Source organism: Hippoglossus hippoglossus, chromosome 18 (genome assembly GCF_009819705.1).
Source record: "Hippoglossus hippoglossus isolate fHipHip1 chromosome 18, fHipHip1.pri, whole genome shotgun sequence".
Classification (NCBI taxonomy): domain Eukaryota; kingdom Metazoa; phylum Chordata; class Actinopteri; order Pleuronectiformes; family Pleuronectidae; genus Hippoglossus; species Hippoglossus hippoglossus.
Genome location: NC_047168.1, coordinates 14791107 through 14805809, shown reverse-complemented (window position 1 = coordinate 14805809; position 14703 = coordinate 14791107).

Below are 14703 nucleotides of genomic sequence, written 5' to 3'. Positions count from 1 at the left end.
CATATCAGGTCCCTCCAGCGGACTGGACTCCATCTGAAGGCTCAGAACATGTCCATCATTCAGTTGTGTTTGAACTCTTTCACCTCAGCCACCCTCCGTGTCCACGCAGAGAGCAGGACTTGCCTTTCACTCATCGCTCCGTCAAGTCAATTAAGCCCCACTCGGATGCAGCTCCACTGAGGAAATGCTTTTTGATTTTCTCCTCACTCCATGTTTCATGAGGAGAGCAGGCAGGAGGTAAAGCCGTCCTCTTCCTGGAAACCTTATTAGGAGCTTATCTATAGGCAGAGGAGAGGAGCGCACACGGGGGAAAAGGAGATAGACGCTGGAGGAGACACAGAGAGAGAGAGGTTTGTTTGAATCCTGCTGTGAGTCATATTTGAGACTGTGGAGTTCAAATACAAAGCCTGCTTGTTCATATATAAGTCCACCTACAGGGATCACACCATGCGGCCTCTTTCAGAGCCTGGTGTGACAAAGGCATTATCACATTTTTATTTTTGCTTTGTGCAAGTCAGTGCAGACCTTTACTCTGGAAAGGAATTGTTTGTTTGCTCTAAATCGCTTGAATTAATGTGTTTTTCTTCATATATTCGCTGCTTTTCAGAACCTGCACTGAAGTCATATTAAATAAACTGAGAAAACAATTCTTGAATCCACTCCAAAATGTTATGGACTCAAGCCCCACTCCTCAAAATGTCATGGAAATCTGCTCAGTAGTTTTTTGCGTAATCCTGCTGATTAACGAACAAACAAATGCAGATACAAATCCAAAGACATTACATAACATAAAAGCCAAACAAGATGTCACACTCTACGACACCAGCAGCTTCTCTGTGTGCACAGAGGAACGAATGAGCACATGAAGGGTTAACGGCAGCAGCAGCAGAGGAAGACAATACAAGAGAGAATCTGAAGAACAAAAGCAAGAGCAAAGAGCTGCGTCAAAACAAAGGTCAGCAGTGAAGTGATCTGGGGAAATATGATGAGACAAAAGAAACAGAAAAGGTATTCAGAGGTTACATGAGAACAAAGAACAACATGCAGGAGCATAGTCCTCCCTCGACGTGACTGAAGAACCACCTGCAGCCATTCACCACCAGGGGGACTTGAACAGAAACGTACCGATACCCACTCATGTCACAACGGTTCCAAGTCTTGTCTCCATCTGAATTTGAATGTGTCCTTTCCTGCTCCTGTTGCATTAAACACATTTTAAAGCAGCTTTATATAAAAGCTCCTGTTAATCTGCTTTATTTGACTTGAAAATGAGAACACAAGCTGAAACGCTGCAGTTCAAACATCTCAGAGGCGGATAAATATAAACACAAGCTGTTTTCCTTCCCTTCCACTATATGCTTACAACGTCCCCGTCACTGTGGGAACCAACAACAACAACATCCATGCCAGCAACCGGCCTGGCTGCTCCACTCAGAGCTGAATGAACACACATTTAACGCAGCAGGCGCCGCGAGACATCCACTTGACCAACGTTACGTTCCACTTCACACGAGCTTCCACTTCCTGAACGCTACCAAAGAGAGTCCTGATTGGTTTAAAGACATATAAACAAATCTAAACAAGCCGATAAATGCGAACCCATTAAACCACTGGTCACCTGAGGGTAGTGACCAAAGTCAAGGTAGGAGGACTAGTTGGAAAACACTGAAATCAGTAGTTTGCCGTGTACTGTCGTCCTCCTGTGAGGAACCATTGAACCATTTGAAACCGCTTTCGTCATCTAAATTACAAGCTACCACCACATCGGCTCATTCTGTCAAACACTGCAGCCTCGGGGACGCTATCACCTCCAATATCTGTTTCTGTCTCTATTTTTAATCTTGACATGCCACCACATTTGACATCTGTGTTGTTAACTCGTAGTTAATGGCCGACAGCTGATACACCCAGTGGCCATGTGTCGGCTAACGGCGGAGAAGAATGAGTTTAACCATCAACCCCATCATGGTTTTTTCCCATCTTTAATATCAGAGGAGAACAGGCAGCACTTCATCAGAGATCAAGTCAGAGGGATTTCCAGACATTTCTATTCACTAATGGCAGCGACGATTTGATTTGATGTCTCTTTTATATGTTTAAATGTTTCCTAAAGCCTCAGAGCTGCAGGAGTTCACCACAAGGAGACAATTCACATCCTGTTTTCTTTAGTATTAATCAGTGACGTTTAGAAAAATATCAATTTAGTTGTTAATTGAAGGTGCAGGAGCCGAGACATTAAGATGCATAAGACGGCATCTTAGACTCGAACCGTTGGAGACATAATTTATTGCCAAGAACAAGGTCTTCTAAAGGTCAAACCTCGGCCCGGCATTAAATTGCAGCATCAAGGCTGAGTGTGCGATTGCAGTGGTTTTCATCATATTTGCTCTTGTCATTGTGTGTGAGTGCAGCTATTTCTAGCTTTTTCATGCCCCCCCCCCCCCCCAGCCAGCCGCCCCTTCCTCTCTCAGGTTCAAGCTCGTGAATACAAAACAAATCTGCATCACATTCCATTTACAACTAAAACATTTATCCTGTGAATTACGTGTAACAAGTCTGGAACTTCACAGATGTTCCCGAACTGACATCCAGCTTCACTGAATCACGACGGGAGCTAAGTGTCTTGTCCCGCCTTTGAATAGAAGTTTATTTCTGTGATTGTGAAATGAAAAGTGAGTTTTGTTATGATGACACAACGATTCCGGATGGTTTTAGTTTCAGATTCATCGCAGAACTCGACAATAGAACAAAATGTAATGGTGCAAAGCAATTTGAATCAAAACAGGAATTACTTCACACACACAATGTGGCCGGACTTTGAAACGCAGCACATACAGTGTGTCCAAACAAACCCTGAAAGCAAAATGACTTTGGGTTGGACGCTGAAGCGTGTGAAGTCTTTACAGGGAACATTAGTTTTTACACCAGAAAACAGGCCTTGAACGCTCCATCGCACACGGTGCAGGTGCTCGGGAGATGAGCGGCACGGGTCAGTGCTCCGACACGCATCGCCTGCTGAACTGATCAAACCGACCTCCTGACGCTGATGTTTGACTCTCTCCGGCGTCGAGCTCCCGTCTGTCTGTCGCCGTCCCCCGTCACCTGTGACCCGGCACAGCAGGTTCACTTCAGGCTCCGTGTACGTTCACCACCGGAGGTAAAGGCAACTTAGCGAGAGCGCCGCAGGAACAGGATGAAAGATTAAAAAGGGACGCACAGATGTCACATGATGTGTGTCTGATGTTAAAAGGCCATTTTCACCTCGACGCTCCCTCGTCTGTCGTTTGTGTGTCTCTCTGTGTGTGTGTGTAGCGTGTGCGAGGACGTGTGCGAGGACGTGTGCGAGGACGTGCTCCTTTAAGAGTTCATAAGTGGAATGTTTCATTTAAAAACATTAAATCTTCAGGAGCAGCATCTCTCAGCTTCTGCACAGACGCATGTAGTGTAGTGAAGTCTTATTGTGTAGCTCGCTCTGTTGCTGAATAACATGACAACTAACAGGAAACACAGGAACCACCTCACAGCAACAACATGTATGACAGAAAGAAGGTCAAGGAAGGAAGGAAGGAAGACATGTGCTCATCCCAGTAAGCTGCTCCCATCACGACACGTTCGAGCCTCGGGGTCGTACGACGACGCTTCAACCTCGGACAAATCGAGCTCTTTGACACAATATTGATATTCTCCTTGACGTGTCTACTCCCAGTTAAGATCCTTAACCCTTACGTGCAACCTCAACACTTAAACCCAACGCTTAACCTCTAAATAGCCTATTGACGAGGTGATGAGTGACCAACGCACCCCCCCCCCCTCTGAGTGCTCTGCCCTCGTGAGGATCCTCATTCTGCACAAATGACGTCACCCTCAAGGTCTGCGGAGCTCAAATGCGTCCTGGCAAAGATAGAATCACAAGGACACACACACACACAGAGAGATGTTCCTCTTCCTGACTAATCATCCGTGTTGTCAACAGGTAAACAGATATGTTCTATTTTCACGTCCACACATGTGGCTTCCACCTGCTCACAGCAACATACGTGCCTCAATGAACATGGACGAAAGAGACGGAGAGCAGAGGGATGGAATACGAGCAGGAGAAAACCCCTCGTGCACGAGCCCTCTCTATTACACGGCTATTACATGAGCATTTCACTTATTTCAAGCTCATGTTTGGACAACTTCAGATTTTGGCAAATTGAAAGTTTTCTGTTCTGTTGGCAGATAATTTTGGATATTTCAATATTGTTTCCCCCGATTTAATTGCTTTGTGCTTTAATCAGTGAAGAACAGAAGTTGCTCGCAGGAGAAAATGCTTGTGGACATCGGCTCGTTTTTTAAAGAAATGTCTGGGTGTTTTTCTTAAAATCGCAAAATCACAAAAACAAATGGAGAGATTTTGCATAATTTGTGGTGACTAATGCAAATGTCATTATTCCAGAATAAAAAGCGTATTTACGGAATGTGCATTAAAGCGTGAATGAATGAACTCTGTGTATGTGGAGTTCTCACTTGAAGTGAGAGAGTTAAATTGTTTTCGTGTGGTCCACTTCCCATCTGCTAACACGGAGGAGACTGGATTTATGTCTGATTGAGCCGTCCAACTTCATATAGAGTCTGAAAGCTGCTCCGCTTAGAGAGGCCCGTCAGGAACCTAATGAAAAGTCTCCTCTGCCCTTCAAACATAACGATGCTGTAGCCTGACAAATGTAAAGTTAATGGTGAAATGATATCAGACGCAATTCATAGAGGAGAAAATGGCAACTTCTGTTTATCCACATGCCTCCTATTTGCCGACTCATCCGTCGCGCTGCTAGCTGTCCCCGACTGTCACGGCAGAAGGGTTTTTAATGAGCAGCCGACTCTTCACATTCTGACTTTCGCTCGGAACAAAAGGCCAAGTGTTGCTTTTGTGAGACTCTGAGGAGCGAACTTTGAACTCTCCAGACAAAGTCTCTCATTACAGCCTCTGTTTGAAAGTGGATTTTCTGTGTCTGGGGGCTGCATCGCCTCAGACGGGTCGTAACCCGCCCCATTAACCACCTCCTGCGGTATCCTGATCCGTCTCTGTCCCACGCTGAGACAACTTGTGCAGAGACGAGCGGCGGTTGAGCGACGGACGCTTCACTTCGTCGGCCTCTGAGTTGAATCGCACTTTCAGCCATTTTCTGCGTCGCCACGCGCTCCGACTGCGGAGGACGACTCCTGAGTGGTTTTCTCCTCAAGTCAAAACGGATCTAATTTATTCTGGAGAGAGACAGATGGGTTTTTTTTTTTATTGCTGCAGAAATTAAACTGAAACAACCCAGTGGCTGTTTATTCCTGCGTCAGCGCGCTGGGTTGTGTTGATGGTGATATACTGACCTGATGTGGGGCTGTAATTTAAAAAAATACCGTCGGCCGACACCAGGGTGAGTACGGCTCATATTCAATTTAACTTATAGGTGATGAAGGTCACATTGTACTTGAGGTGAAGTACGGTTGACCCAAAGTTCAGACCCGTTAACCCACAGCCTCAGATTTCTGCTACAAGCCGACATGACGTTTTCCATCTTTCTGGTGGTTATCTGAGTTACCACAGCTTCTCTGTCAGCTGGAACCAGTGCGTCCCGTCTCCTCTGATGTTTCATTAACCCGGCGTACGGCAGCAGCTCTAGTTTTGAATTCAAGTTGTGTTTCAAGTCAGACTTTGACGAGGAAATATTAAATAAAAAGGATGTTTCAGTTCAATTTTCCAACGCAGACAGTTAGATGATCAAAACAGAACCATTACCTGCTCCGAATGGTTTCCTCTCCGACTCCCTGTTTGCCCCGTGAGGCAGCTTCAGTGTCCCGAGTGAAACTAAATGGTTTTGATTACCTCTGATCAATCCTCCGCTCGCTCTGTCCTTCCAGCTTTCTAATCACACACTGATTTGCACCTGGTGGATACAATTACCCACCTGGCAGGAGAGTGAAGTGGACGGCAGGAACACGTCTGCGTTTAGAACCTATGATCTCTGGAAAACATCCAAGTCCAACAAGGAAACACAACTTCTGTAGATGCTGTTTGACACAGTCTAGTTTAAAGTGTGTGAAATATTCTTTTTTTACTTTCTGGTGCGTTAAGAAAATCGAATTTGGGGCATTGGCGAAAGGTTTGACAAGAGCCGGGTGGGTCTACGACTTATCGAGGTATCAACAGCCGCTCACACCTCGACTCCGGAGACTCCGGAGACTCCGATGGCCTCACAGTTCGCCGACGACAAGCAACCACCCACAGAGGTGAAATACCGGGAACCTCAAACAGTCCATTAGAGCTGAAGAGGCCACTAGAGCCATGATACGTGTTCAAGAAACACAAGCACGTCCAGTTGCCTATAAACACATCGTGTATAACTCCTGTAAAAACAAAACGCTGTCGCCCAGTCCAGAAAAATCAGCTCGCAAAAAAGTTGCCCGTCCATTCAATCATAAAAATAATACTTTTGGTTAAGAATTCCTGTTAAAATCCTCGGCCATTGCTTTGTCATTCCGTTCAGCCAAAGTTTAATCACTTACAGGAAAGAGAAAGACACACAGAGACGGAGCTGTTGTCTCAGCTGGAGGACGATTTGCCATGAGTCCATTATAGAGCAGTGAAATATGATGGTCGTCCGTCCCAAATGGTTTTCATCACATCTGCCTCACAAAATAACTCACTTATATTATCATACATAATTGACTGAGGAGAATAAAATCGCCACAGGCTTCAGAGAAGTTCAAATATGTGGTTGGACAGGAAATATTCTCTACGAGGTCAAAAAACGCCCGTGACATGTTGTGTCATCCAGCTCAGATCTGCTGCCCTCTGTTTCTCCAATGGAAAAGAACATGAGGTTTCAAAAATCTACAAGGGTCCGACTCTCCAGCACATGAGCAGAAGACTCGGTGGCAGTGAGACGACGCAGATGAAGAGTTTCAACTGGGCTTTGTTTCCAAATAAGGACGAAGAGGAATTAGTCCAAACAACTGAAACTTTACTTATATTCCTTTCTTTTATTCTCTCGTCTTTAACAATCATATTGATAAGTAACGTGTCCAAACCGAAATAGTTTAAAGCTAATCTTGTTCCATCGCAGAGCAACTACACACTGAAACGGAACTAAACTAAAGTAAAATGTTGTTTTTCTCTACGTTGACGAGCGAAAAGCAGACCACGCCTTCTCCGTGTTAGCAGTCGGGACATAGACCAAAGTCAAAAGTCAAAAGTACGTTTAATAAGCAGCATCAGTATCTGGCTAATAAATAAACAGTTTCTATCTGTTGTTCTGTTCTTCTCTGCTAAAGGAACGAGTAGTTCTCAGAGGAGGAGCCAAAAGGAGGCTGAATATTTGACTTAAGTTCATCAGGCTGCCAGAAACACTAAATAAACGACGATGTTTAATGGGCTTTTTCATCACATTAGCCATAAAGATTTCATGAGGCAATAATCTGTCAATGTCGTGTTTGTCCTTTCTGTAACAAGCAGACACATTCCTGCAGCGCTTCTACACACCTCTGCTTTAATTTGGGATATTCCTCTGTTTTCATGGTGTCATGTTCTCTTGCAGCAGGTTTTTTTTCCCCCACCGTCACACGACAGGAAACGTGATAACGATCGTCTGTTTTATATTCTGGAGATGTTGGAATGAGCCACAGAAAAACCTTGTGAATCTCATCACACACACACAGACACACACAGACACACACACACAAACACAGAGATGTGACACACACTTGCGTAGTCACACAGGGGAAGTGGCGGTGAAAGTGCCGATACTCATTCATACACACACACTCCAACATGAAGAGTGTGTCGGGACTGATAAATAGTGTAATGGCCTTTTGTACCAGTGCTGGGTAACAGGTTTCATTGTCTCACTGGGAATTATGGTAATGGCAGCGAGGACAGGCTCGACGGCGCCAGATGTAGTCGGAGCCCGTGGAACGGCGACAAACTCGACCAACGTCGGCTCTAATGAATGGCGAGCGCTGGTGCGTGGCAAAGGATTTTCTATGCGGCGCATCATCAGCGGTACGTGCAGGTGGATCCCTGGGAGGCTTTGTTACAGCTGCTTGTAATCCTCGTCTGGTTTATGGGCCCGGACATCAGTCAAATCTGAGCAGAGTCTCCACGTGCACTTAAAACGTGAATTACCGTCGTTTGTACGTGACCTTGACGTCTGATTTCAGAAGTAACAAGTGTGAGTGGAATTTTCTGGCTGACGACGGATGAGGCAGCTGCAAAAACCGATGGTTTGATGTCGGAATTCACCAGAAAAATACGACAACTAGATTAACTGGAATCTGTTCACTTTGCAAACACATCGTTCAGTTGGTTGGTTTGTTTGTTTGTGAACAGCTTGACACAAAAACTACAGGATAGATTTCCACCAAACTTGGTAGAAGGATCGGAGAAGGGCCAAGAATGAACCCGTTAAAATGACGTGCAGATCGAGGAATCATTTTCTCCAAGTAGCAGATAGAATCTAAACGTTCAGATCCAGTTTCCGTGGCGACCACCACCCTGGTTGGATTTCTTCACACACGCTGAGCCGCTGTTTCCTGAAGTTCATCTCTGTCCTGGAGTCAGCGCTGCTCCGTCCGCCGCCTGCAGGACGCCCTCTAAGAACTGAGCCTGCTCATTAAGTTCCCCCCCCCCATCCAGCTGCCAACATCTGTTACACTTCACGTCCTTCAAGATGCCCCATCAGCTGACCCCCCCCCCCGACCCCTGTCTCACGAATGCTTTATTTTATATCGGAGTAACCATAAGATGAGCTGGGCAGCCAGCATGAGGAGTGATGGCTGAGAAACCTGGCGCATTAGACGTGGAACAGTGTGAGGGGATATTATTGGATGTATTTAGTCTATTGGACTCATTTCCACTCGGCCCAGTTCATTTATTTCCTTTATTAAACATCTGAATATCACACGGTCTGCACCGTTCATCACGGCCTCACTGTGGCGTGTTGTATTTCCACCGTCCGTCACAGCTTGTCTTTCCTTCTGAGGCATCTGGCCGGCTGCAGACACACTTTATGACTTTGGGCTCTATAAATAAACATAATTTGAACTGACATACACACACATACGCACACATGTACACATTTCTGGACCATCTGCTTTGTATTTAGACGTGTGGACAGACATAGTGTATATCCGTCTTTTCCAGCTGCTGACGGTTTTCCCGACACTGGATCGGAGCGGTACGGAACACTGACGGCTCAGAATATCTGCACACGACAGAATATTGGTAAAGGTTTCCTGGGCCTGCTGATGAAAGTCTTTCTTTTATGTTTGGTGAAGAGAAAAGAAAAGCGTTTGACCGGAAGCTCAGCATGAATCCGTCAACCTGCCTCTGACATCCTTCATTACAATCAACATACTGTAAATCAAGGCCCCTGTTACGTCTTCACAGCCTCCTTCAGGGTCCGTGCACGTCCACTAAAGGACTGAATTCACGCACTGCATCGCTCCGATGGCAGGAACCTGGTTTCCAGGTGTGGGTCAGTGAGTGAACCGAGTCTTTGTCAGGTTTTCAATGAAAGGCTGGAGTCTCCGTGCGGAGCGTGAGGTCGGAGGCAGATACGCTTTAACAGGTTTTAATACAGAAAGTATGAAAGGGGGCGAGTGAATGACTTCAGAGTCCAGAGGAGGATTTCTAACCGGCTTCATTTCCAGAGTCCTGGTGCAATTTACAGAAAGGGAAGGAGGAGGAGCAGCTTTTTAATGCACATTTAAAAATAAAACAATGACTTAATTAATAAATGTATCTTTAAACAAATGTGTTGTTGCCCATTTTTATGATTGTACAGTTATTAATCAATGATCAATAACTGTTTCTGTTTCAGGTGTGGTCCTCTGTAGACGTACCTGCATTAAAGCAACGCTACATCACTTTTACTGAGCAACAGCGCCCCCTGCAGTCACATGTGGTGATTCATTCCTGGCCTCAGATGAAAGTTTGATCTTTGTTTTCTCTGCTCATTCTTTAGAAAATGCTAAAATTCTAAATATACTTTTCATGCAGTAGATATATTTTCAATGCATCACGCAACGGAACAGTAACTGTAAATCATTTATTTGACAAACTAGTTCGAGCTGATTGAAGTTGTTATGTGCAACTAGTGATTAGTTTTATTTGCTATAATAACATTACATTGAAGTCGTAATTCATACTAAAGAAAGAGACAAGTACCAAATGAAAATAAACAAGCTGAACATGTGTGAAAATGAGCCTCAGGAAAAATAAACAAGCTTCAGATTCAACTAATGATTCATTTGTTCCTGTGAAGTTAATCTGGCAAACCGAGAGGTTTTACCAGAAAGTCCAGTTCCCTCCATCACGCCTCATAAAAGCCACTCAAGCTCTCAGATGTTATTCCTGCTACATTGTGGAATGGATTTACTGGAATTAGAAGTCGACAGCGACACCGGGAGTGAAAAGAACTTCTGGCAAGACTCGGCATTCCAAACATTTACATCTGCTGAACCTCAGAAATACTGTTCTCCGTCTGCAGACGTCTGGAACGTTTGATGAACCCCCCCCGAGAGAAAAGAGCAGTTCAACCACTGGCTAACCGAAACATGTCAGACCACTCGGGTCTGTGCAGGAAATATTTGCAGAAGAGTTCAACAGGTACAAGGACTTTCTGCTGAGTAACAAGATGAAACAACCCCTGAATGAATTCATCAAAAAGAGAGACAGGAAGAAAAGAGAGAATTAGAAAGACTAAGCTGTTTGGTGTCCGTTAGTCAAACGTGTATCTGGTGGGTGTCGGACGCCATGTTTCCCCCCCCCGTGTCTCCAAATCCTGTTTGTGATATTCACGGTCAGGATTTTAAGGCGAAGCCCAGAAGCTTCGGGTTGTGATCAGAATCCTGGAACTGGCTCTTTAGTCTTCACAGAATCAAATTCATATAGAAGCTCTGTCCTTATTTCCCATCACAGGAAAACACAGACGCACAAACATATGAACACAAATAGACACGTCGTGAACCCAATGACATTTAGATTTAATTTACTCATGCAGACAAAGAGACGGAGCAGAAGAGACAGGAAAACGCTGAGTAACACGACGGAGAGACAAGCTGCTGACTCATCACTCAACACAAACAGAGAGAGATTCTTCAGAGATCCGTTCACTGGTCAATAGCCAATCTCTGCTTTAAAGTCTCCACATCAGTCACTAGGAAAGCTGCCATCCCCGGCTCTAATAGGCTCATCCATCAATAACAAATGGCTCCACGTCTGCTCTGCCACGTGCCGACACTTCTTGTTTTTTCCAAAACTCTCTGGCCACGAGCCCAGAACTTCTTCAGGTGGAAACACCCTGAACTGACGTAGCTCAAACTCCTACAAATCACAGTGATAGAGGGGGAACCTGTCCGGTTTCATCTGGAATACTTTCCTCAAAAGTTACCGAGGGTGTGTCCATGAGCACATGGAGCCTCCGGGTTTACTGCGTCTTCCCCTCAGCGCCGCCCAACGTGTCCTCGAGGCACGGGGTGAATCCTCCACCAGGCGGCTCCATCATCAAATGTGACATTGAATTTCAATTTGCAGTTTCCACAGCAGTCCCACAATCCCCTGGCCCGCTGCTAATAACGGTCCCCGCCACGTCTGACAATAACAGATTACCTCAGGAAACAGAGAGTGTCAGTGTTACCAGCCTCTGTTCCAACTCCTCAAGGATTAGACTCACAATCATTAATATGTGGCAGAAACACAGCTCAGGTGTTTATTAATGTACTTGCTGTTTCGTTATAGGAACATTTCTATGAAGACACGGTTTGACACCTATTTGCTGGACAGTAAAAAGAGGAGAAGAGAGGAGAATACAGTATTTTCACCTCAATCTATAATCTCTATAAACTGCAGGATTGCTTCAGGACCCTCCAGCACTTTGCAGTTTAATCTCAACCATCTTCACAGGGCGCTGGAGACACTCTGGGATTCTGTCAGCCAGCTCAAGATTTAATCCACGAACCCTTCACATCACAAGATAATCTTGTCCAGCCGCCGCGGTCACCGCTTCCTCCGGAAGTTAATCTGACCAAAGATCTTCATCGGTGTCCACGCTCCGGCAGAAACCACATCTTAATCCACACCCTCCTCACCAGTACTGCTGGTTTTCATTTTTGATTCCATTACCGTTATTCTTGTTTCTGGTCCAGTTACCTGCTCGGTTTTGTCTCAGTTATGATAAATGTCAACATAAAAATGGAAAATAAAACGGCATCATCTGTTTAATCCGTTAATATTTAGATGTTTCTTACAGAATGTAAGTCGTGCATGATTCTTCTTTACTTTTCTGTCGGGAGAAATTTGGTATTGGTCAAAATATGGGGTCTGATCAAGTGTCAACGGGGGGAGGGCACTGCACGCTCCGCCTACACCTATTGGACGGTACTACCGGTCAATCACACTGCATTGTTCACGCCCCCAATGGTGCTTTATGGTCTATTTGACTCTAAATGTATCATAATTTACTTTTTAAAATGTATTATTATATTATAATTAAAAAGATTCCTTCGGGATCTTTTGTTTTATCTCATCTTACCTTATCTTCTTTTTTGCGACCAGTGGAGTCGCCCTCTGCCGGTCATTTGAGAGACTTCGGGAGTTACGTGACCCCCGAGGAATCATCCGGGACGGGACCTTCAATTATCCAAGCGTGAAGACGAGTAGCAGGAACTCTCAAGGATTCTCCTGCGTGACCTCCACCTGCGGAAATGAAATCACAGGGCTATACATAGATTTCTGTCAAGGGCACAGTTTAGGAGGCAAATGTAATTGGTGTTCGCCGTGTGTGGAGATCGGATAAAATAAAAATAAATAAATACAATGTGTGTTTCTGTCTAATCTAACGCAAGAGAGACAAAGGGATTTCCAGGAATATGCCGTTTCATCTCATTTCATGTTGCCGTGGATTGTGTTCACGTGTGCGTGTGTGTGTGTGTGTGTGTGTGTGTGTGTGTGTTGTCTTGTCTCCATGTTGAGTGGATTAAACAATAACCCGGTTTGACACTGGAATAAAACCAGAGTCATATTTCTGCCTCTCGCTCCCTGGTGGTCTCCCTCATTGTATACGAGATGAAGTAATAATCACTCAGAAAGAGAGGTACAGTGGATGCAAGGGTGTGTGTCTGTGTGTGACTGTGTGTGTCTGTCTGTGTGTGTTTGTGTGATGCAGGAGGATTCGGAGCGAAGCCGCAGCCAGGGTCATTCTGCCAGACACAATCCTTGACCTGAAGAAACTGCCCTAGTTTCCCTGTGAGTAATCTCTCTGGGCTGTCGTCTCCATTCAGCTGAATACTGAAATAAAACCACTGCTGTGTGTGTGTGCGTGTCTGTGTGTGTGTGTATGTGTGTGTGTGTGTGTGTCCCAATGCAGGTAAACGACACCACAGCGGCGGAGGCTCAGACCTGAGCTTCTGAAGGTCGATTCAAACCCTGCACGCTCATTATATATACTCCATATAAACTGTATATTCAAGGTGTTACTAGTGTTATGATTTAGTCCGACATATATAATGAAATATAAGATGTATCAACAACCTTTAAGTCAATGGAAGTTTAACAAGTTCATATAAACAGTTTTCACACTGAACTGCAGGGATTATAAACAAGTGCTTTCATAAACTATAATTATCACCAATCAATGACCCCCTCCTTTGGTCTGAGGAACCTTTCACACCTGGTATTTGATATTTCTCAGACCGGAGTTGCCTCAGAGTTTTAATTATTAGCTCTGCAGAGGGTGACACAGTCAGCAACATGGCTCAGAGTGCAACCACGAGAAAGTTCAAAAGGAGGGTTTTTATACAATGCGATAAAATGGGAAACAGAACAGAAAGCAGACAGGACCGTCTGCTGCCTGTCATCACTGTTACAGAAAGAGGAATCAAATCCAGCACACAGTTGCACAAATAAAGGTCAACAGGAGGTGGAAGACACTGATGTTGTATCAGCTTGACTGCATTCTTCATGAGTGGAGTGAGAGGCACTTCAAACTGCTGAGTCTGACTAATTAGTTTAAAGTTAGATTAAGTTAGATGAAGCGTCCACTTCTTTGATGCTGTCCAGGATGCACTCTGGCTTTGAGCTACAGCCTTAAACAATAGAAGAAGAAGAAGAAGAAGTCTTCACCTCTGACGATATAATGTTTGAACCACGAGGACGTTCATTTGTACAAACAGACACATTCCACCAACACTGTCAGTCGTGGAAAATTACATTTTGTTGAAAAGTTGAAAAGTAACTTTTATATTCCTGGCTGAATCTTTTATGAGCTTTCGATTACTTCTTTTCTATCTGCTTTATCTTAAAAGGAAACTTATACAGAGTAGTTTCCTGTTTCTTATTTCCTGTCTCAAACTGCGTCTACAGAACTGTTCATCCTTTCTGCAGAAAGCCCCTACTGAAATACTCAAAGACAAATTTGGGAATCCAGCCTCTTGTGTTTTCAGATTTCCATCACAGTACTCTAACTGGATCTGATGGACCACAGAAGTTGAGCCAGTCACTTTTCTTTTTTTCAGTTCAACATGCGCAGAACGGTGAAAAACCAGCCTCTTGTCGTGTGTCCCCGGTGAGACCGTCCATCTTTAACATCCTTGCTCACATAACCAGAGTGTTTGTAATCATGACCGTCTGGAAATTAATGAAATCTACATGAAATCAACAGGTTTAATGTTCTG